We start from the raw sequence: 24,702 nt of genomic DNA, 5'->3' as shown, positions 1-24,702 counted from the left end.
TTTGGCGGTCGAAACAGAAGGCTTTTTATCACCGGACAACATATCAACCCTCGACAACTTAACCGGCAGAAAAAGATGTTTTTGAAAAAATCCCTAAGCCCCGGGGTCACAATTTCATCAGAAATTTGACTTTCGGCAATTCATTCAAAAATGGAGCCAATCGGTTGCAAATGCTCCCCTGAGAGGTTTGGCGGTTGAAACAGAAGGCTTTTTATCAAAGGACAAGAAATCAGCCCTCGACAACTTAACCAGCAGAAAAATATTTTTTTGAAAAAATCCCTAAGCCCCGGGGTCACAATTTGATGAAAAATCTGACTTTCGGCCATTCTCTCAAAAATGGTGCCAAACGTTTGCAATTACTCCCCTGAGAGGTTTGGCGGTCGAAACAGAAGGCTTTTTATCACAGGAAAAGAAATCAGCCCTCGACAACTTAACGGGCAGAAAAAGATTTTTTTGAAAAAATCCCTAAGCCCCGGGGTTACAATTTCATCAAAAATCTGCCTTTGGCAATTAACTCAAAAATGGTGGCAAACGGTTGCAACTGCTCCCCTGAGAGGTTTGGCGCTCGAAACAGAAAGCTTTTTATCACAGGAAAAGAAATCAGCCCTCGGTCACAATTTCATCAAAAATCCGACTTTCGGCCATTCACTCAAAAATGGTGCCAAAGGGTTGCAAATGCTCCCCTGAGAGGTTTGGCGGTCAAAACAGAAGGCTTTTTATCACGGGAAAAGAAATCAGCCCTCGACAACCTAACCAGAAGAAAAAGATTTTTTTGAAAAAATCCGTAAGCCCCGGGGTCACAATTTCATCAGAAATCTGACTTTCAGCAATTCACTCAAAAATGGTGCCAAACTGTTGCAAATCCTCCCCTGAGAGGTTTGGCGGTCAAAACAGAAGGCTTTTTATCACGGGAAAAGAAATCAGCCCTCGACAACTTAACCGGCAGAAAAAGATTTTTTTGAAAAAATCCGTAAGCCCCGGGGTCACAATTTCATCAGAAATCTGACTTTCAGCAATTCACTCAAAAATGGTGCCAAACTGTTGCAAATCCTCCCCTGAGAGGTTTGGCGGTCGAAACAGAAGGCTTTTTATCACAGGAAAAGAAATCAGCCCTCAACAACTTAACCGGCAGAAAAAGTTTTTTTTGAAAAAATTGCTAATGCTCCCCTGAGATGTTGTCCACCGCCTGTGCACCGTCCCTCATACCATGTGGTGTAAGAGAAAAATGAACAAATTCCTATGCCCCACAAGTAACCCAGAGATGCATTTTAAATAAATGCACACATAAAGTAGGAGTAAAGTAGGAGTAAAGTAGGTGTAAACTAGGAGTAAACTAGGTGTAAACTGGGAGTAAACTAGGTGTAAAGTAGGAGTAAGGCAGGAGTAAATTAGCCAATCACATGCAGCCCATTGTGTAAATAATGTATATAAAGCAGATACTTTGAGGGAACATCCATTCCTCCTCACCACTATGAGCTGAATAAAGAGCATGAAATCCTCTCTCGACTCAGAGTATATTTCATTCTCAAACCCTCCAACACTTCTCTGGTGAAAAAAGGGATGTCCTATTCAATAATAAATAATAATAATAGTTTTATTATTTATACCCCACCCATCTGACTGGGTCGTGCCAGCCACGCTCAGCAGCTTGCAGGATAAAATAATATACAATAAAACATGAAACTTTTTTTAACTATATGGCTACGATATGGAAGTTAACAACTGGACAACAGAAATGGATTGTACACACTCTAATGGTAGCTGAGAGGCCGATATTGATAAACTGGAAGAGTAAAGAGATGATCTCCTTTAATCGGTGGATTGATAATATGGTAACACTTGCAACCTGTGAACGGACTGCTTACAAACATAGACTGCTTGGATAAATACGACAGTTTTACGAATGAATTTATACAAAATGTAGTTGACTAATTTATATTAGGGCGCGGTCACAATTTCATGACAAATCTGACTTTTGGCAATTCACTCAAAAATGGTGCCAAACGGTTGCAAATGCTCCCATGAAAGGTTTGGTGGTTGAAACAGAAGGCTTTTTATCACAGGAAAAGAAATCAGCCCTCGACAACTTAACGGGCAGAAAAAGATTTTTTTGATAAAATCCCTAAGGGTTACAATTTCATCAAAAATCTGACTTTCGGCATTTCACTCAAAAATGGTGCAAAACGGTTGCAAATGCTCCCGTGAGAGGTTTGGTGGTCGAAACAGAAGGCTTTTTATCACAGGAAAAGAAATCAGCCCTCGACAACTTAATGGGCAGAAAAAGATTTTTTTGAAAAAATCCCTAAGCCCCGGGGTTACAATTTCATCAAAAATCTCAACTCAAAAAAAACTCAAAAATGGTGGCAAACGGTTGCAACTGCTCCCCTGAGAGGTTTGGCGCTCGAAACAGAAGGCTTTTTATCACAGGAAAAGAAATCAGCCCTCGGTCACAATTTCATCAAAAATCTGACTTTCGGCATTTCACTCAAAAATGGTGCCAAACGGTTGCACCTGCTCCCCTGAGAGGTTTGGCGCTCGAAACAGAAGGGTTTTTATCACAGGAAAAGAAATCAGCCCTCGGTCACTATTTCATCAAAAATCCGACTTTCGGCCATTCACTCAAAAATGGTGCCAAAGGGTTGCAAATGCTCTCCTGAGACGTTTGGCGGTCGAAACAGAAGGCTTTTTATCACCGGACAACATATCAACCCTCGACAACTTAACCGGCAGAATAAGATGTTTTTGAAAAAATCCCTAAGCCCCGGGGTCACAATTTCATCAGAAATTTGACTTTCAGCAATTCACTCAAAAATGGAGCCAATCGGTTGCAAATGCTCCCCTGAGAGGTTTGGCGGTTGAAACAGAAGGCTTTTTATCAAAGGACAAGAAATCAGCCCTCGACAACTTAACCAGCAGAAAAATATTTTTTTGAAAAAATCCGTAAGCCCCGGGGTCACAATTTGATCAAAAATCTGACTTTCGGCCATTCTCTCAAAAATGGTGCCAAACGTTTGCAATTACTCCCCTGAGAGGTTTGGCGGTCGAAACAGAAGGCTTTTTATCACGGGAAAAGAAATCAGCCCTCGACAACCTAACCAGAAGAAAAAGATTTGTTTGAAAAAATCCCCAAGCCCCGCGGCCACAATTTCATCAGAAATCTGACTTTCGGCATTTCAATCAAAAATGGTGCCAAATGGTTGCAAATGCTCCCCTGATAGGTTTGGCGGTCGAAACAGAAGGGTTTTTATCACAGGAAAAGAAATCAGCCCTCGACAACTTAACCGGCAGAAAAAGATTTTTTTGAAAAAATCCGTAAGCCCCGGGGTCACAATTTCATCAAAAATCTGACTTTCAGCAATTCACTCAAAAATGGTGCCAAACTGTTGCAAATCCTCCCCTGAGAGGTTTGGCGGTCGAAACAGAAGGCTTTTTATCACAGGAAAAGAAATCAGCCCTCAACAACTTAACCGGCAGAAAAAGATTTTTTTGAAAAAATAGCTAATGCTCCCCTGAGATGTTGTCCACCGCCTGTGCACCGTCCCTCAGACCATGTGGTGTAAGAGAAAAATGAACAAATTCCTATGCCCCACAAGTAACCCAGAGATGCATTTTAAATAAATGCACACATAAAGTAGGAGTAAAGTAGGAGTAAAGTAGGAGTAAAGTAGGAGTAAACTAGGTGTAAACTAGGTGTAAAGTAGGAGTAAAATAGGTGTAAACTAGGTGTAAAGTAGGTGTACACTAGGAGTAAACTAGGTGTAAACTAGGAGTAAACTAGGTGTAAACTAGGTGTAAACTAGGAGTAAACTAGGTGTAAACTAGGAGTAAACTAGGAGTAAACTAGGTGTAAAGTAGGAGTAAAGTAGGTGTAAACTAGGTGTAAAGTAGGTGTAAACTAGGAGTAAACTAGGAGTAAAGTAGGTGTAAACTAGGAGTAAACTAGGTATAAAGTAGGTGTAAACTAGGAGTAAACTAGGTTTAAAGTAGATGTAAACTAGGAGTAGACTAGGTGTAAACTGGGAGTAAACTAGGTGTAAACTAGGAGTAAACTAGGTTTAAAGTAGGAGTAAAGTAGGTGTAAACTAGGAGTAATCTAGGTGTAAAGTAGGAGTAAGGCAGGAGTAAATTAGCCAATCACATGCAGCCCATTGTGTAAATAATGTATATAAAGCAGATACTTTGAGGGAACATCCATTCTTCCTCACCACTATGAGCTGAATAAAGAGCATGAAATCCAGTCTCGACTCAGAGTATATTTCATTCTCAAACCCTCCAACACTTTTCTGGTGAAAAAAGGAATGTCCTATTCAATAATAAATAATAATAATAGTTTTATTATTTATACCCCACCCATCTGACTGGGTCGTGCCAGCCACGCTCAGCAGCTTGCAGGATAAAATAATATACAATAAAACATGAAACTTTTTTTAACTATATGCCTACAATATGGAAGTTAACAACTGGACAACAGAAATGGATTGTACACACTCTAATGGTAGCTGAGAGGCCGATATTGATAAACTGGAAGAGTAAAGAGATGATCTCCTTTAATCGGTGGATTGATAATATGGTAACACTTGCAACCTGTGAACGGACTGCTTACAAACATAGACTGCTTGGATAAATACGACAGTATTACGAATGAATTTATACAAAATGTAGTTGACTAATTTATATGAGGGCGCGGTCACAATTTCATGACAAATCTGACTTTTGGCAATTCACTCAAAAATGGTGCCAAACGGTTGCAAATGCTCCCATGAAAGGTTTGGTGGTTGAAACAGAAGGCTTTTTATCACAGGAAAAGAAATCAGCCCTCGACAACTTAACGGGCAGAAAAAGATGTTTTTGAAAAAATCCCTAAGGGTTACAATTTCATCAAAAATCTGACTTTCGGCATTTCACTCAAAAATGTTGCCAAACGGTTACAAATGCTCCCCTGAGAGGTTTGGCGGTCGAAACAGAAGGCCTTTTATCACAGGAAAAGAAATCAGCCCTCGACAACTTAATGGGCAGAAAAAGATTTTTTTGAAAAAATCCCTAAGCCCCGGGGTTACAATTTCATCAAAAATCTGACTTTCGGCATTTCACTCAAAAATGGTGCCAAACGGTTGCAACTGCTCCCCTGAGAGGTTTGGCGCTCGAAACAGAAGGGTTTTTATCACAGGAAAAGAAATCAGCCCTCGGTCACTATTTCATCAAAAATCCGACTTTCGGCCATTCACTCAAAAATGGTTCCAAAGGGTTGCAAATCCTCCCCTGAGAGGTTTGGCGGTCGAAACAGAAGGCTTTTTATCACCGGACAACATATCAACCCTCGACAACTTAACCGGCAGAAAAAGATGTTTTTGAAAAAATCCCTAAGCCCCGGGGTCACAATTTCATCAGAAATTTGACTTTCGGCAATTCATTCAAAAATGGAGCCATTCGGTTGCAAATGCTCCCCTGAGAGGTTTGGCGGTTGAAACAGAAGGCTTTTTATCAAAGGACAAGAAATCAGCCCTCGACAACTTAACCAGCAGAAAAATATTTTTTTGAAAAAATCCCTAAGCCCCGGGGTCACAATTTGATGAAAAATCTGACTTTCGGCCATTCTCTCAAAAATGGTGCCAAACGTTTGCAATTACTCCCCTGAGAGGTTTGGCGGTCGAAACAGAAGGCTTTTTATCACAGGAAAAGAAATCAGCCCTCGACAACTTAACGGGCAGAAAAAGATTTTTTTGAAAAAATCCCTAAGCTCCGGGGTTACAATTTCATCAAAAATCTGCCTTTGGCAATTAACTCAAAAATGGTGGCAAACGGTTGCAACTGCTCCCCTGAGAGGTTTGGCGCTCGAAACAGAAAGCTTTTTATCACAGGAAAAGAAATCAGCCCTCGGTCACAATTTCATCAAAAATCCGACTTTCGGCCATTCACTCAAAAATGGTGCCAAAGGGTTGCAAATGCTCCCCTGAGAGGTTTGGCGGTCAAAACAGAAGGCTTTTTATCACGGGAAAAGAAATCAGCCCTCGACAACCTAACCAGAAGAAAAAGATTTTTTTTGAAAAAATCCCCAAGCCCCGGGGTCACAATTTCATCAGAAATCGACTTTCGGCATTTCACTCAAAAATGGTGCCAAACTGTTGAAAATGCTCCCTTGATAGGTTTGGCGGTTGAAACAGAAGGGTTTTTATCACAGGAAAGCAAATCAGCCCTCGACAACTTAATGGGCAGAAAAAGATTTTTTTGAAAAAATCCCTAAGCCCCGGGGTTACAATTTCATCAAAAATCTCAACTCAAAAAAAAAATTAAAAATGGTGGCAAACGGTTGCAACTGCTCCCCTGAGAGGTTTGGCGCTCGAAACAGAAGGCTTTTTATCACAGGAAAAGAAATCAGCCCTCGGTCACAATTTCATCAGACATCTGACTTTCGGCAATTCACTCAAAAATGGAGCCAACCAGTTTCAAATGCTGCCCTGAGAGGTTTGGCGGTTGAAATAGAAGGCTTTTTATCACAGGACAAGAAATCAGCCCTCGACAACTTAACCAGCAGAAAAAGATTTTCTGAAAAAATCCCTAAGCCCCGGGGTCACAATTTGATCAAAAATCTGACTTTCGGCCATTCTCTCAAAATGGTGCCAAACGTTTGCAATTACTCCCCTGAGAGGTTTGGCGGTCGAAACAGAAGGCTTTTTATCACGGGAAAAGAAATCAGCCCTCGACAACCTAACCAGAAGAAAAAGATTTTTTTTGAAAAAATCCCCAAGCCCCGGGGTCACAATTTCATCAGAAATCTGACTTTCGGCATTTCACTCAAAAATGGTGCCAAACGGTTGCAAATGCTCCCCTGATAGGTTTGGCGGTCGAAACAGAAGGCTTTTTATCACAGGAAAAGAAATCAGCCCTCGACAACTTAACGGGCAGAAAAAGATGTTTTTGAAAAAATCCCTAAGCCCCGGGGTCACAATTTCATCAGAAATTTGACTTTCGGCAATTCACTCAAAAATGGAGCCAATCGGTTGCAAATGCTCCCCTGAGAGGTTTGGCGGTTGAAACAGAAGGCTTTTTATCAAAGGACAAGAAATCAACCCTCGACAACTTAACCAGCAGAAAAAGATTTTTTTGAAAAAATCCCTAAGCCCCGGGGTTACAATTTCATCAAAAATCTGCCTTTGGCAATTAACTCAAAAATGGTGGCAAACGGTTGCAACTGCTCCCCTGAGAGGTTTGGCGCTCGAAACAGAAAGCTTTTTATCACAGGAAAAGAAATCAGCCCTCGGTCACAATTTCATCAAAAATCCGACTTTCAGCCATTCACTCAAAAATGGTGCCAAAGGGTTGCAAATGCTCCCCTGAGAGGTTTGGCGGTCGAAACAGAAGGCTTTTTATCACGGGAAAAGAAATCAGCCCTCGACAACCTAACCAGAAGAAAAAGATTTTTTTTGAAAAAGTCCCCAAGCCCCGCGGTCACAATTTCATCAGAAATCTGACTTTCGGCATTTCAATCAAAAATGGTGCCAAACGGTTGCAAATGCTCCCCTGATAGGTTTGGCGGTCGAAACAGAAGGGTTTTTATCACAGGAAAAGAAATCAGCCCTCGACAACTTAACCGGCAGAAAAAGATTTTTTTGAAAAAATCCGTAAGCCCCGGGGTCACAATTTCATCAAAAATCTGACTTTCAGCAATTCACTCAAAAATGGTGCCAAACTGTTGCAAATGCTCCCCTGAGAGGTTTGGCGGTCGAAACAGAAGGCTTTTTATCACAGGAAAAGAAATCAGCCCTCAACAACTTAACCGGCAGAAAAAGATTTTTTTGAAAAAATAGCTAATGCTCCCCTGAGATGTTGTCCACCGCCTGTGCACCGTCCCTCAGACCATGTGGTGTAAGAGAAAAATGAACAAATTCCTATGCCCCACAAGTAACCCAGAGATGCATTTTAAATAAATGCACACATAAAGTAGGAGTAAAGTAGGAGTAAAGTAGGAGTAAACTAGGTGTAAACTAGGTGTAAAGTAGGAGTAAAATAGGTGTAAACTAGGTGTAAAGTAGGTGTACACTAGGAGTAAACTAGGTGTAAACTAGGAGTAAACTAGGTGTAAACTAGGAGTAAACTAGGTGTAAACTAGGAGTAAACTAGGAGTAAACTAGGTGTAAAGTAGGAGTAAAGTAGGTGTAAACTAGGTGTAAAGTAGGTGTAAACTAGGAGTAAACTAGGAGTAAAGTAGGTGTAAACTAGGAGTAAACTAGGTATAAAGTAGGTGTAAACTAGGAGTAAACTAGGTTTAAAGTAGATGTAAACTAGGAGTAGACTAGGTGTAAACTGGGAGTAAACTAGGTGTAAACTAGGAGTAAACTAGGTTTAAAGTAGGAGTAAAGTAGGTGTAAACTAGGAGTAATCTAGGTGTAAAGTAGGAGTAAGGCAGGAGTAAATTAGCCAATCACATGCAGCCCATTGTGTAAATAATGTATATAAAGCAGATACTTTGAGGGAACATCCATTCTTCCTCACCACTATGAGCTGAATAAAGAGCATGAAATCCACTCTCGACTCAGAGTATATTTCATTCTCAAACCCTCCAACACTTTTCTGGTGAAAAAAGGAATGTCCTATTCAATAATAAATAATAATAATAGTTTTATTATTTATACCCCACCCATCTGACTGGGTCGTGCCAGCCACGCTCAGCAGCTTGCAGGATAAAATAATATACAATAAAACATGAAACTTTTTTTAACTATATGCCTACAATATGGAAGTTAACAACTGGACAACAGAAATGGATTGTACACACTCTAATGGTAGCTGAGAGGCCGATATTGATAAACTGGAAGAGTAAAGAGATGATCTCCTTTAATCGGTGGATTGATAATATGGTAACACTTGCAACCTGTGAACGGACTGCTTACAAACATAGACTGCTTGGATAAATACGACAGTATTACGAATGAATTTATACAAAATGTAGTTGACTAATTTATATGAGGGAGCGGTCACAATTTCATGACAAATCTGACTTTTGGCAATTCACTCAAAAATGGTGCCAAACGGTTGCAAATGCTCCCATGAAAGGTTTGGTGGTTGAAACAGAAGGCTTTTTATCACAGGAAAAGAAATCAGCCCTCGACAACTTAACCAGCAGAAAAAGATGTTTTTGAAAAAATCCCTAAGGGTTACAATTTCATCAAAAATCTGACTTTCGGCATTTCACTCAAAAATGGTGCCAAACGGTTACAAATGCTCCCCTGAGAGGTTTGGCGGTCGAAACAGAAGGCCTTTTATCACAGGAAAAGAAATCAGCCCTCGACAACTTAATGGGCAGAAAAAGATTTTTTTGAAAAAATCCCTAAGCCCCGGGGTTACAATTTCATCAAAAATCTGACTTTCGGCATTTCACTCAAAAATGGTGCCAAACGGTTGCAACTGCTCCCCTGAGAGGTTTGGCGCTCGAAACAGAAGGGTTTTTATCACAGGAAAAGAAATCAGCCCTCGGTCACTATTTCATCAAAAATCCGACTTTCGGCCATTCACTCAAAAATGGTTCCAAAGGGTTGCAAATCCTCCCCTGAGAGGTTTGGCGGTCGAAACAGAAGGCTTTTTATCACCGGACAACATATCAACCCTCGACAACTTAACCAGCAGAAAAAGATGTTTTTGAAAAAATCCCTAAGCCCCGGGGTCACAATTTCATCAGATATTTGACTTTCGGCAATTCATTCAAAAATGGAGCCAATCGGTTGCAAATGCTCCCCTGAGAGGTTTGGCGGTTGAAACAGAAGGCTTTTTATCAAAGGACAAGAAATCAGCCCTCGACAACTTAACCAGCAGAAAAATATTTTTTTGAAAAAATCCCTAAGCCCCGGGGTCACAATTTGATGAAAAATCTGACTTTCGGCCATTCTCTCAAAAATGGTGCCAAACGTTTGCAATTACTCCCCTGAGAGGTTTGGCGGTCGAAACAGAAGGCTTTTTATCACAGGAAAAGAAATCAGCCCTCGACAACTTAACGGGCAGAAAAAGATTTTTTTGAAAAAATCCCTAAGCCCCTGGGTTACAATTTCATCAAAAATCTGCCTTTGGCAATTAACTCAAAAATGGTGGCAAACGGTTGCAACTGCTCCCCTGAGAGGTTTGGCGCTCGAAACAGAAAGTTTTTTATCACAGGAAAAGAAATCAGCCCTCGTTCACAATTTCATCAAAAATCCGACTTTCGGCCATTCACTCAAAAATGGTGCCAAAGGGTTGCAAATGCTCCCCTGAGAGGTTTGGCGGTCAAAACAGAAGGCTTTTTATCACGGGAAAAGAAATCAGCCCTCGACAACCTAACCAGAAGAAAAAGATTTTTTTTGAAAAAATCCCCAAGCCCCGGGGTCACAATTTCATCAGAAATCGACTTTCGGCATTTCACTCAAAAATGGTGCCAAACTGTTGCAAATGCTCCCTTGATAGGTTTGGCGGTTGAAACAGAAGGGTTTTTATCACAGGAAAGCAAATCAGCCCTCGACAACTTAATGGGCAGAAAAAGATTTTTTTGAAAAAATCCCTAAGCCCCGGGGTTACAATTTCATCAAAAATCTCAACTCAAAAAATAAAATAAAAATGGTGGCAAACGGTTGCAACTGCTCCCCTGAGAGGTTTGGCGCTCGAAACAGAAGGCTTTTTATCACAGGAAAAGAAATCAGCCCTCGGTCACAATTTCATCAGACATCTGACTTTCGGCAATTCACTCAAAAATGGAGCCAACCGGTTTCAAATGCTCCCCTGAGAGGTTTGGCGGTTGAAATAGAAGGCTTTTTATCACAGGACAAGAAATCAGCCCTCGACAACTTAACCAGCAGAAAAAGATTTTCTGAAAAAATCCCTAAGCCCCGGGGTCACAATTTGATAAAAAATCTGACTTTCGGCCATTCTCTCAAAATGGTGCCAAACGTTTGCAATTACTCCCCTGAGAGGTTTGGCGGTCGAAACAGAAGGCTTTTTATCACGGGAAAAGAAATCAGCCCTCGACAACCTAACCAGAAGAAAAAGATTTTTTTTGAAAAAATCCCCAAGCCCCGGAGTCACAATTTCATCAGAAATCTGACTTTCGGCATTTCACTCAAAAATGGTGCCAAACGGTTGCAAATGCTCCCCTGATAGGTTTGGCGGTCGAAACAGAAGGCTTTTTATCACAGGAAAAGAAATCAGCCCTCGACAACTTAACGGGCAGAAAAAGATTTTTTTGAAAAAATCCCTAAGCCCCGGGGTTACAATTTCATCAAAAATCTGACTTTCGGCATTTCACTCAAAAATGGTGCCAAACGGTTGCAACTGCTCCCCTGAGAGGTTTGGCGCTCGAAACAGAAGGGTTTTTATCACAGGAAAAGAAATCAGCCCTCGGTCACTATTTCATCAAAAATCCGACTTTCGGCCATTCACTCAAAAATGGTGCCAAAGGGTTGCAAATGCTCTCCTGAGACGTTTGGCGGTCGAAACAGAAGGCTTTTTATCACCGGACAACATATCAACCCTCGACAACATAACCGGCAGAAAAAGATGTTTTTGAAAAAATCCCTAAGCCCCGGGGTCACAATTTCATCAGAAATTTGACTTTCGGCAATTCACTCAAAAATGGAGCCAATCGGTTGCAAATGCTCCCCTGAGAGGTTTGGCGGTTGAAACAGAAGGCTTTTTATCAAAGGACAAGAAATCAGCCCTCGACAACTTAACCAGCAGAAAAAGATTTTTTTGAAAAAATCCCTAAGCCCCGGGGTTACAATTTCATCAAAAATCTGCCTTTGGCAATTAACTCAAAAATGGTGGCAAACGGTTGCAACTGCTCCCCTGAGAGGTTTGGCGCTCGAAACAGAAAGCTTTTTATCACAGGAAAAGAAATCAGCCATCGGTCACAATTTCATCAAAAATCCGACTTTCGGCCATTCACTCAAAAATGGTGCCAAAGGGTTGCAAATGCTCCCCTGAGAGGTTTGGCGGTCAAAACAGAAGGCTTTTTATCACGGGAAAAGAAATCAGCCCTTGACAACCTAACCAGAAGAAAAAGATTTTTTTTGAAAAAGTCCCCAAGCCCCGGGGTCACAATTTCATCAGAAATCTGACTTTCGGATTTCACTCAAAAATGGTGCCCAACTGTTGCAAATGCTCCCCTGATAGGTTTGGCGGTCGAAACAGAAGGGTTTTTATCACAGGAAAGGAAATCAGCCCTCGACAACTTAACCGGCAGAAAAAGATTTTTTTGAAAAAATTGCTAATGCTCCCCTGAGATGTTGTCCACCGCCTGTGCACCGTCCCTCATACCATGTGGTGTAAGAGAAAAATGAACAAATTCCTATGCCCCACAAGTAACCCAGAGACGCATTTTAAATAAATGCACACATAAAGTAGGAGTAAAGTAGGAGTAAAGTAGGTGTAAACTAGGAGTAAACTGGGTGTAAAATAGGTGTAAACTAGGAGTAAAGTAGGAGTAAACTAGATGTAAACTAGGTGTAAACTAGGAGTAAACTAGGAATAAACTAGGTGTAAACTAGGTGTAAACTATGTGTAAACTAGGAGTAAACTATGTGTAAAGTAGGAGTAAACTAGGTTTAAAGTAGGGGTAAGGCAGGAGTAAATTAGCCAATCACATGCAGCCCATTGTGTAAATAATGTATATAAAGCAGATACTTTGAGGGAACATCCATTCGTCCTCACCACTATGAGATGCATTTTAAATAAATGCACACATAAAGTAGGAGTAAAGTAGGTGTAAACTAGGAGTAAACTAGGTGTAAACTGGGAGTAAACTAGGTGTAAAGTAGGAGTAAGGCAGGAGTAAATTAGCCAATCACATGCAGCCCATTGTGTAAATAATGTATATAAAGCAGATACTTTGAGGGAACATCCATTCCTCCTCACCACTATGAGATGCATTTTATATAAATGCACACATAAAGTAGGAGTAAAGTAGGAGTAAAGTAGGTGTAAACTAGGAGTAAACTAGGTGTAAACTGGGAGTAAACTAGGTGTAAAGTAGGAGTAAGGCAGGAGTAAATTAGCCAATCTCATGCAGCCCATTGTGTAAATAATGTATATAAAGCAGATACTTTGAGGGAACATCCATTCCTCCTCACCACTATGAGCTGAATAAAGAGCATGAAATCCACTCTCGACTCAGAGTATATTTCATTCTCAAACCCTCCAACACTTCTCTGGTGAAAAAAGGGATGTCCTATTCAATAATAAATAATAATAATAGTTTTATTATTTATACCCCACCCATCTGACTGGTTCGTGCCAGCCACGCTCAGCAGCTTGCAGGATAAAATAATATACAATAAAACATGAAACTTTTTTTAACTATATGCCTACAATATGGAAGTTAACAACTGGACAACAGAACTGGATTGTACACACTCAAATGGTAGCTGAGAGGCCGATATTGATAAACTGGAAGAGTAAAGAGATGATCTCCTTTAATCGGTGGATTGATAATATGGTAACACTTGCAACCTGTGAACGGACTGCTTACAAACATAGACTGCTTGGATAAATACGACAGTATTACGAATGAATTTATACAAAATGTAGTTGACTAATTTATATTAGGGCGCGGTCACAATTTCATGACAAATCTGACTTTTGGCAATTCACTCAAAAATGGTGCCAAACGGTTGCAAATGCTCCCATGAAAGGTTTGGTGGTTGAAACAGAAGGCTTTTTATCACAGGAAAAGAAATCAGCCCTCGACAACTTAACGGGCAGAAAAAGATTTTTTTGATAAAATCCCTAAGGGTTACAATTTCATCAAAAATCTGACTTTCGGCATTTCACTCAAAAATGGTGCAAAACGGTTGCAAATGCTCCCGTGAGAGGTTTGGTGGTCGAAACAGAAGGCTTTTTATCACAGGAAAAGAAATCAGCCCTCGACAACTTAATGGGCAGAAAAAGATTTTTTTGTAAAAATCCCTAAGCCCCGGGGTTACAATTTCATCAAAAATCTCAACTCAAAAAAAACTCAAAAATGGTGGCAAACGGTTGCAACTGCTCCCCTGAGAGGTTTGGCGCTCGAAACAGAAGGCTTTTTATCACAGGAAAAGAAATCAGCCCTCGGTCACAATTTCATCAGACATCTGACTTTCGGCAATTCACTCAAAAATGGAGCCAACCGGTTTCAAATGCTCCCCTGAGAGGTTTGGCGGTTGAAACAGAAGGCTTTTTATCACAGGACAAGAAATCAGCCCTCGACAACTTAACCAGCAGAAAAAGATTTTTTGAAAAAATCCCTAAGCCCCGGGGTCACAATTTCATCAAAAATCTGACTTTCGGCATTTCACTCAAAAATGGTGCCAAACGGTTGCAACTGCTCCCCTGAGAGGTTTGGCGCTCGAAACAGAAGGGTTTTTATCACAGGAAAAGAAATCAGCCCTCGGTCACTATTTCATCAAAAATCCGACTTTCGGCCATTCACTCAAAAATGGTGCCAAAGGGTTGCAAATGCTCTCCTGAGACGTTTGGCGGTCGAAACAGAAGGCTTTTTATCACCGGACAACATATCAACCCTCGACAACTTAACCGGCAGAATAAGATGTTTTTAAAAAAATCCCTAAGCCCCGGGGTCACAATTTCATCAGAAATTTGACTTTCGGCAATTCACTCAAAAATGGAGCCAATCGGTTGCAAATGCTCCCCTGAGAGGTTTGGCGGTTGAAACAGAAGGCTTTTTATCAAAGGACAAGAAATCAGCCCTCGACAACTTAACCAGCAGAAAAATATTTTTTTGAAAAAATCCCTAAGCCCCGGGGTCACAATTTGATCAAAAATCTGACTTTCGGCCATTCTCTCAAAAATGGTGCCAAACGTTTGCAATTACTCCCCTGAGAGGTTTGGCGGTCGAAACAGAAGGCTTTTTATCACGGGAAAAGAAATCAGCCCTCGACAACCTAACCAGAAGAAAAAGATTTGTTTGAAAAAATCCCCAAGCCCCGCGGTCACAATTTCATCAGAAATCTGACTTTCGGCATTTCAATCAAAAATGGTGCCAAAAGGTTGCAAATGCTCCCCTGATAGGTTTGGCGGTCGAAACAGAAGGGTTTTTATCACAGGAAAAGAAATCAGCCCTCGACAACTTAACCGGCAGAAAAAGATTTTTTTGAAAAAATCCCTAAGCCCCGGGGTCACAATTTCATCAAAAATCTGACTTTCAGCAATTCACTCAAAAATGGTGCCAAACTGTTGCAAATCCTCCCCTGAGAGGTTTGGCGGTCGAAACAGAAGGCTTTTTATCACAGGAAAAGAAATCAGCCCTCAACAACTTAACCGGCAGAAAAAGATTTTTTTGAAAAAATAGCTAATGCTCCCCTGAGATGTTGTCCACCGCCTGTGCACCGTCCCTCATACCATGTGGTGTAAGAGAAAAATGAACAAATTCCTATGCCCCACAAGTAACCCAGAGATGCATTTTAAATAAATGCACACATAAAGTAGGAGTAAAGTAGGAGTAAAGTAGGAGTAAACTAGGTGTAAACTAGGTGTAAACTAGGTGTAAAGTAGGAGTAAAATAGGTGTAAACTAGGTGTAATGTAGGTGTACACTAGGAGTAAACTAGGTGTAAACTAGGAGTAAACTAGGTGTAAACTAGGAGTAAACTAGGTGTAAACTAGGAGTAAACTAGGAATAAACTAGGAGTAAACTAGGTGTAAAGTAGGAGTAAAGTAGGTGTAAACTAGGAGTAAAGTAGGTGTAAACTAGGAGTAAACTAGGTATAAAGTAGGTGTAAACTAGGAGTAAACTAGGTTTAAAGTAGATGTAAACTAGGAGTAGACTAGGTGTAAACTGGGAGTAAACTAGGTGTAAACTAGGAGTAAACTAGGTTTAAAGTAGGAGTAAAGTAGGTGTAAACTAGGAGTAATCTAGGTGTAAAGTAGGAGTAAGGCAGGAGTAAATTACCCAATCACATGCAGCCCATTATTTAAATAATGTATATAAAGCAGATACTTTGAGGGAACATCCATTCCTCCTCACCACTATGAGCTGAATAAAGAGCATGAAATCCACTCTCGACTCAGAGTATATTTCATTCTCAAACCCTCCAACACTTTTCTGGTGAAAAAAGGAATGTCCTATTCAATAATAAATAATAATAATAGTTTTATTATTTATACCCCACCCATCTGACTGGGTCGTGCCAGCCACGCTCAGCAGCTTGCAGGATAAAATAATATACAATAAAACATGAAACTTTTTTTAACTATATGCCTACAATATGGAAGTTAACAACTGGACAACAGAAATGGATTGTACACACTCTAATGTTAGCTGAGAGACCGATATTGATAAACTGGAAGAGTAAAGAGATGATCTCCTTTAATCGGTGGATTGATAATATGGTAACACTTGCAACCTGTGAACGGACTGCTTACAAACATAGACTGCTTGGATAAATACGACAGTATTACGAATGAATTTATACAAAATGTAGTTGACTAATTTATATTAGGGCGCGGTCACAATTTCATGACAAATCTGACTTTTGGCAATTCACTCAAAAATGGTGCCAAACGGTTGCAAATGCTCCCATGAAAGGTTTGGTGGTTGAAACAGAAGGCTTTTTATCACAGGAAAACAAATCAGCCCTCGACAAGGTAACCGCTAGAAATTTTTTTAAAAAAAAAAAATCGCTAAGCCCTGGGGTCACAATTTAATAAAAAATCTGACTTTTGGCAATTCACTCAAAATTGGTGCCAAACGGTTGCAAATGCTCCCATGAAAGGTTTGGCGGTTGAAACAGAAGGCTTTTTATCACAGAAAAAGAAATCAGCCCTCGACAACTCAACCGGGATAATTTTTTTTTTGTTTTTGAAAAATCACTAAGCCCCGGGGTCACAATTTCAACAAAAATCTGACTTTCGGCCATTCACTAGAAAATGGTGCCAAACGGTTGCAAATGCTCCCATGAAAGGTTTGGTGGTTGAAACAGAAGGCTTTTTATCACAGAAAAAGAAATCAGCCCTCGACAACTCAACCGGGATAATTTTTTTTTTTGTTTTTGAAAAATCACTAAGCCCCGGGGTCACAATTTCAACAAAAATCTGACTTTCGGCCATTCACTAGAAAATGGTGCCAAACGGTTGCAAATGCTCCCCTGAGAGGTTTGGCGGTTGAAACAGAAGGCTTTTTATCACAGGACAAGAAATCAGCCCTCGACAACTTAACCCGCAGAAAAAGATGTTTTTGAAAAAATCCCTAAGCCCCAGGGTCACAATTTGATCAAAAATCTGACTTTCGGCCATTCACTAGAAAATGGTGCCAAACGGTTGCAAATGCTCCCCTGAGAGGTTTGGCGGTTGAAACAGAAGGCTTTTTATCACAGGACAAGAAATCAGCCCTCGACAACTTAACCCGCAGAAAAAGATGTTTTTGAAAAAATCCCTAAGCCCCAGGGTCACAATTTGATCAAAAATCTGACTTTCGGCATTTCACTCAAAAATGGTGCCAAACGGTTGCAAATACTCCCTTGAGAGGTTTGGCGGTCGAAACAGAAGGCTTTTTATCACAGGAAAAGAAATCAGCCCTCGACAACTTAACGGGCAGAAAAAGATTTTTTTGAAAAAATCCCTAAGCCCCGGGGTTACAATTTCATCAAAAATCTGACTTTCGGCAATTAACTCAAAAATGGTGGCAAACGGTTGCAACTGCTCCCCTGAGAGGTTTGGCGCTCGAAACAGAAGGGTTTTTATCACAGGAAAAGAAATCAGCCCTCAGTCACAATTTCATCAAAAATCCGACTTTCGGCCATTCACTCAAAAATGGTGCCAAAGGGTTGCACATGCTCTCCTGAGACGTTTGGCGGTCGAAAGAGAAGGCTTTTTATCACCGGAAAAGATATCAACCCTCGACAACTTAACCGGCAGAAAAAGATGTTTTTGAAAAAATCCCTAACCCCGGGGTCACAATTTGATCAAAAATCTGACTTTCGGCCATTCTCTCAAAAATGGTGCCAAACGTTTGCAATTACTCCCCTGAGAGGTTTGGCGGTCAAAACAGAAGGCTTTTTATCACGGGAAAAGAAATCAGCCCTCGACAACCTAACCAGAAGAAAAAGATTTTTTTGAAAAAATCCCCAAGCCCCGGGGGTCACAATTTCATCAGAAATCTGACTTTCGGCATTTCACTCAAAAATTGTGCCAAACGGTTGCAAATGCTCCCCTGATAGGTTTGGCGGTCGAAACAGAAGGGTTTTTATCACAGGAAAAGAAATCAGCCCTCGACAACTTAACCGGCAGAAAAAGATTTTTTTGAAAAAATCCCTAAGCCCCGGGGTCACAATTTCATCAAAAATCTGACTTTCGGCAATTCACTCAAAAATGGTGCCAAACTGTTGCAAACCCTCCCCTGAGAGGTTTGGCGGTCGAAACAGAAGGCTTTTTATCACAGGAAAAGAAATCAGCCCTCAACAACTTAACCGGCAGAAAAAGATTTTTTTGAAAAAATTGCTAATGCTCCCCTGAGATGTTGTCCACCGCCTGTGCACCGTCCCTCATACCATGTGGTGTAAGAGAAAAATGAACAAATTCCTATGCCCCACAAGTAACCCAGAGATGCATTTTAAATAAATGCACACATAAAGTAGGAGTAAAGTAGGTGTAAACTAGGAGTAAACTAGGTGTAAAGGAGGTGTAAACTAGGAGTAAAGTAGGAGTAAAGTAGGAGTAAACTAGGTGTGAACTAGGAGTAAACTAGGTGTAAACTAGGTGTAAACTAGGAGTAAACTAGGTGTAAAGTAGGAGTAAACTAGGTGTAAAGGAGGAGTAAGTCAGGAGTAAATTAGCCAATCACATGCAGCCCATTGTGTAAATAATGTATATAAAGCAGATACTTTGAGGGAACATCCATTCCTCCTCACCACTATGAGCTGAATAAAGAGCATGAAATCCACTCTCGACTCAGAGTATATTTCATTCTCAAACCCTCCAACACTTCTCTGGTGAAAAAAGGGATGTCCTATTCAATAATAAATAAAAATAATAGTTTTATTATTTATACCCCACCCATCTGACTGGGTCGTGCCAGCCACGCTCAGCAGCTTGCAGGATAAAATAATATACAATAAAGCATGAAACTTTTTTTAACTATATGCCTACAATATGGAAATTAACAACTGGACAACAGAAATGGATTGTACACAATCAAATGGTAGCTGAGAGGCCGATATTGATAAACTGGAAGAGTAAAGAGATGATCTCCTTTAACCGGTGGATTGATAATATGGTAACACTTGCAACCTGTGAACGGACTGCTTACAAACATAGACTGCTTGGATAAATACGACAGTATTACGAATGAATTTATACAAAATGTAGTTGACTAATTTATATTAGGGCGCGGTCACAATTTCATGACAAATCTGACTTTTGGCAATTCACTCAAAAATGGTGCCAAACGGTTGCAAATGCTCCCATGAAAGGTTTGGTGGTTGAAACAGAAGGCTTTTTATCACAGGAAAACAAATCAGCCCTCGACAAGGTAACCGCTAGAAATTTTTTTTTTTTTAAAAATCGCTAAGCCCCGGGGTCACAATTTAATAAAAAATCTGACTTTTGGCAATTCACTCAAAATTGGTGCCAAACGGTTGCAAATGCTCCCATGAAAGGTTTGGCGCTCGAAACAGAAGGGTTTTTATCACAGGAAAAGAAATCAGCCCTCAGTCACAATTTCATCAAAAATCCGACTTTCGGCCATTCACTCAAAAATGGTGCCAAAGGGTTGCACATGCTCTCCTGAGACGTTTGGCGGTCGAAACAGAAGGCTTTTTATCACCGGAAAAGATATCAACCCTCGACAACTTAACCAGCAGAAAAAGATGTTTTTGAAAAAATCCCTAAGCCCCGGGGTCACAATTTGATCAAAAATCTGACTTTCGGCCATTCTCTCAAAAATGGTGCCAAACGTTTGCAATTACTCCCCTGAGAGGTTTGGCGGTCAAAACAGAAGGCTTTTTATCACGGGAAAAGAAATCAGCCCTCGACAACCTAACCAGAAGAAAAAGATTTTTTTGAAAAACTCCCCAAGCCCCGGGGTCACAATTTCATCAGAAATCTGACTTTCGGCATTTCACTCAAAAATGGTGCCAAACGGTTACAAATACTCCCCTGAGAGGTTTGGCGGCCGAAACAGAAGGCTTTTTATCACAGTAAAAGAAATCAGCCCTCGACAACTTAACCGGCAGAAAAAGATTTTTTTTGAAAAAATCCCTAAGCCCCAGGGTCACAATTTCATCAAAAATCCAACTTTCGGCAATTCACTCAAAAATGGAGCCAATCGGTTGCAAATGCTCCCCTGAGAGGTTTGGCGGTTGAAACAGAAGGCTTTTTATCACAGGACAAGAAATCAGCCCTCGACAACTTAACCAGGAGAAAAAGATTTTTTTGAAAAAATCCCTAAGCCCCGGGGTCACAATTTGATCAAAAATCTGACTTTCGGCCATTCTCTCAAAAATGGTGCCAAACGTTTGCAATTACTCGGCTGAGAGGTTTGGCGGTCGAAACAGAAGGCTTTTTACTACGGGAAAAGAAATCAGCCCTCGACAACCTAACCAGAAGAAAAAGATTTTTTTGAAAAAATCCCCAAGCCCTGGGGTCACAATTTCATCAGAAATCCGACTTTCGGAATTTCACTCAAAAATGGTGCCAAACGGTTGCAAATGCTCCCCTGATAGGTTTGGCGGTCGAAACAGAAGGGTTTTTATCACAGGAAAAGAAATCAGCCCTCGACAACTTAACCGGCAGAAAAAGATTTTTTTGAAAAAATCCCTAAGACCCGGGGTCACAATTTCATCAAAAATCTGACTTTCAGCAATTCACTCAAAAATGGTGCCAAACTGTTGCAAATCCTCCCCTGAGAGGTTTGGCGGTCGAAACAGAAGGCTTTTTATCACAGGAAAAGAAATCAGCCCTCAACAACTTAACCGGCAGAAAAAGATTTTTTTGAAAAAATTGCTAATGCTCCCCTGAGATGTTGTCCACCGCCTGTGCACCGTCCCTCATACCATGTGGTGTAAGAGAAAAATGAACAAATTCCTATGCCCCACAAGTAACCCAGGGATGCATTTTAAATAAATGCACACATAAAGTAGGAGTAAAGTAGGTGTAAACTAGGTGTAAAGTAGGTGTAAACTAGGAGTAAACTAGGAGTAAAGTAGGTGTAAACTAGGTGTAAACTAGGAGTAAACTAGGTGTAAAGGCGGTTGAAACAGAAGGCTTTTTAACACAGGAAAAGAAATCAGCCCTCGACAAGTTAACCGCGAGAATTTTTTTTTTAAAAAAAAATCGCTAAGCCCCGGGGTCACCATTTCATCAAAAATCTGACTTTTGGCAATTCACTAAAAAATGGTGCCAAACGGTTGCAAATGCTCCCCTGAGAGGTTTGGCGGTTGAAACAGAAGGCTTTTTATCACAGGACAAGAAATCAGCCCTCGACAACTTAACCCGCAGAAAAAGATGTTCTTGAAAAAATCCCAAACCCCAGGGTCACAATATAATCAAAAATCTGACTTTCGGCAATTCATTCAAAAATGGTGCCAAACGGTTGCAAATGCTCCCCTGAGAGGTTTGGCGGTTGAAACAGAAGGCTTTTTATCACAGGACAAGAAATCAGCCCTCGACAACTTAACCGGCAGAAAAAGATGTTTTTAAAAAAATCCCTAAGCCCCGGGGTCACAATTTAATCAAAAATCTGACTTTCGGCAATTCATTCAAAAATGGTGCCAAACGGTTGCAAATACTCCCCTGAGAGGTTTGGCGGCCGAAACAGAAGGTTTTTATCACAGGAAAAGAAATCAGCCCTCGACAACTTAACCGGCAGAAAAAGATTTTTTTGAAAAAATCCCTAAGCCCCAGGGTCACAATTTCATCAAAAATCCGACTTTCGGCAATTAACTCAAAAATGGTGGCAAACGGTTGCAAGTGCTCCCCTGAGAGGTTTGGCGCTCGAAACAGAAGGCTTTTTATCACAGGAAAAGAAATCAGCCCTCGTTCACAATTTCATCGAAAATCCGCCTTTCGGCCATTCACTCAAAAATGGTGCCAAAGGGTTGCAAATGCTCTCCTGAGACGTTTGGCGGTCGAAACAGAAGGCTTTTTATCACCGGACAAGATATCAACCCTCGACAACTTAACCGGCAGAAAAAGATGTTTTTGAAAAAATCCCTAAGCCCCGGGGTCACAATTTCATCAGAAATCTGACTTTTGGCAATTCACTCAAAAATGGAGCCAATCGGTTGCAAATGCTCCCCTGAGAGGTTTGGCGTTTGAAACAGAAGGCTTTTTATCACAGGACAAGAAATCAGCCCTCGACAACCTAACCAGAAGAAAAAGATTTTTTTGAAAAAATCCCTAAGCCCCGGGGTCACAATTTGATCAAAAATCTGACTTTCGGCCATTCTCTCAAAAATGGTGCCAAACGGTTGCAAATGCTCCCCTGAGAGGTTTGGCGGTCGAAACAGAAGGGTTTTTATCACAGGAAAAGAAATCAGCCCTCGACAACTTCACCGGCAGAAAAAGATTTTTTTGAAGAATTGCTAATGCTCCCCTGAGATGTTGTCCACCGCCTGTGCACCGTCCCTCATACGATGTGGTGTAAGAGAAAAATGAACAAATTCCTATGCCCCACAAGTAACCCAGAGATGCATTTTAAATAAATGCACACATAAAGTAGTAGTAAAGTAGGAGTAAAGTAGGTGTAAACTAGGAGTAAACTAGGTGTAAAGTAGGTGTAAACTAGGAGTAAACTAGGAGTAAAGTAGGAGTAGACTAGGTGTAAACTAGGTGTAAACTAGGTGTAAACTAGGTGTAAAGTAGGAGTAAACTAGGAGTAAACTAGGTGTAAACTAGGTGTAAACTAGGAGTAAACTAGGTGTAAAGTAGGAGTAAGGCAGGAGTAAATTAGCCAATCACATGCAGCCCATTGTGTAAATAATGTATATAAAGCAGATACTTTGAGGGAACATCCATTCGTCCTCACCACTATGAGATGCATTTTAAATAAATGCACACATAAAGTAGGAGTAAAGTAGGAGTAAAGTAGGTGAAAAGTAGAAGTAAACTAGGTGTAAACTGGGAGTAAACTAAGTGTAAAGTAGGAGTAAGTTAGGAGTAAATTAGCCAATCACATGCAGCCCATTGTGTAAATAATGTATATAAAGCAGATAGTTTGAGGGAACATCCATTCCTCCTCACCACTATGAGCTGAATAAAGAGCATGAAATCCACTCTCGACTCAGAGTATATTTCATTGTCAAACCCTCCAACACTTCTCTGGTGAAAAAAGGGATGTCCTATTCAATAATAAATAATAATAATAGTTTTATTATTTATACCCCACCCATCTGACTGGGTCGTTCCAGCCACGCTCAGCAGCTTGCAGGATAAAATAATATACAATAAAACATGAAACTTTTTTTAACTATATGCCTACAATATGGAAGTTAACAACTGGACAACAGAAATGGATTGTACACACTCTAATGGTAGCTGAGAGGCCGATATTGATAAACTGGAAGAGTAAAGAGATGATCTCCTTTAATCGGTGGATTGATAATATGGTAACACTTGCAACCTGTGATCGGACTGCTTACAAACATAGACTGCTTGGATAAATACGACAGTATTACGAATGAATTTATACAAAATGTAGTTGACTAATTTATATTAGGGCGCGGTCACAATTTCATGACAAATCTGACTTTTGGCAATTCACTCAAAAATGGTGCCAAACGGTTGCAAATGCTCCCATGAAAGGTTTGGCGGTTGAAACAGAAGGCTTTTTATCACAGGACAGGAAATCAGCCCTCGACAAGTTAACCGCTAGAAATTTTTTTTTTTAAAAAAATCGCTAAGCCCCGGGGTCACAATTTCATAAAAAATCTGACTTTCGGCATTTCACTCAAAAATGGTACCAAACGGTTGCAAATGCTAGGAGTAAACTAGGAGTAAACTAGGTGTAAAGTAGGAGTAGACTAGGTGTAAAGGAGAAGTAAACTAGGTGTAAAGTAGGAGTAAGGCAGGAGCAAATTAGCCAATCACATGCAGCCCATTTTGTAAATAATGTATATAAAGCAATTTAACCGGGAGAAAAAGATTTTTTTGAAAAAATTGCTAATGCTCCCCTGAGATGTTGTCCACCGCCTGTGCACCGTCCCTCAGACCATGTGGTGTAAGAGAAAAATGAACAAATTCCTATGCCCCACAAGTAACCCAGAGATGCATTTTAAATAAATGCACACATAAAGTAGGAGTAAAGTAGGAGTAAAGTAGGTGTAAACTAGGAGTAAACTAGGTGTGAAGTAGGTGTAAACTAGGAGTAAAGTAGGAGTAAAGTTGGAGTAAACTAGGTGTAAACTAGGTGTAAACTAGGAGTAAACTAGGTGTAAACTAGGTGTAAACTAGGAGTAAGGCAGGAATAAATTAGCCAATCACATGCAGCCCATTGTGTAAATAATGTATATAAAGCAGATACTTTGAGGGAACATCCATTCATCCTCACCACTATGAGATGCATTTTAAATAAATGCACACATAAAGTAGGAGTAAAGTAGGAGTAAAGTAGGTGTAAACTACGAGTAAACTAGGTGTAAACTGGGAGTAAACTAGGTGTAAAGTAGGAGTAAGTTAGGAGTAAATTAGCCAATCACATGCAGCCCATTGTGTAAATAATGTATATAAAACAGATACTTTGAGGGAACATCCATTCCTC

Source organism: Podarcis raffonei, chromosome 5 (genome assembly GCF_027172205.1).
Source record: "Podarcis raffonei isolate rPodRaf1 chromosome 5, rPodRaf1.pri, whole genome shotgun sequence".
Lineage (NCBI taxonomy): Eukaryota > Metazoa > Chordata > Lepidosauria > Squamata > Lacertidae > Podarcis > Podarcis raffonei.
Note: the sequence above shows the minus strand (reverse complement) of the source record.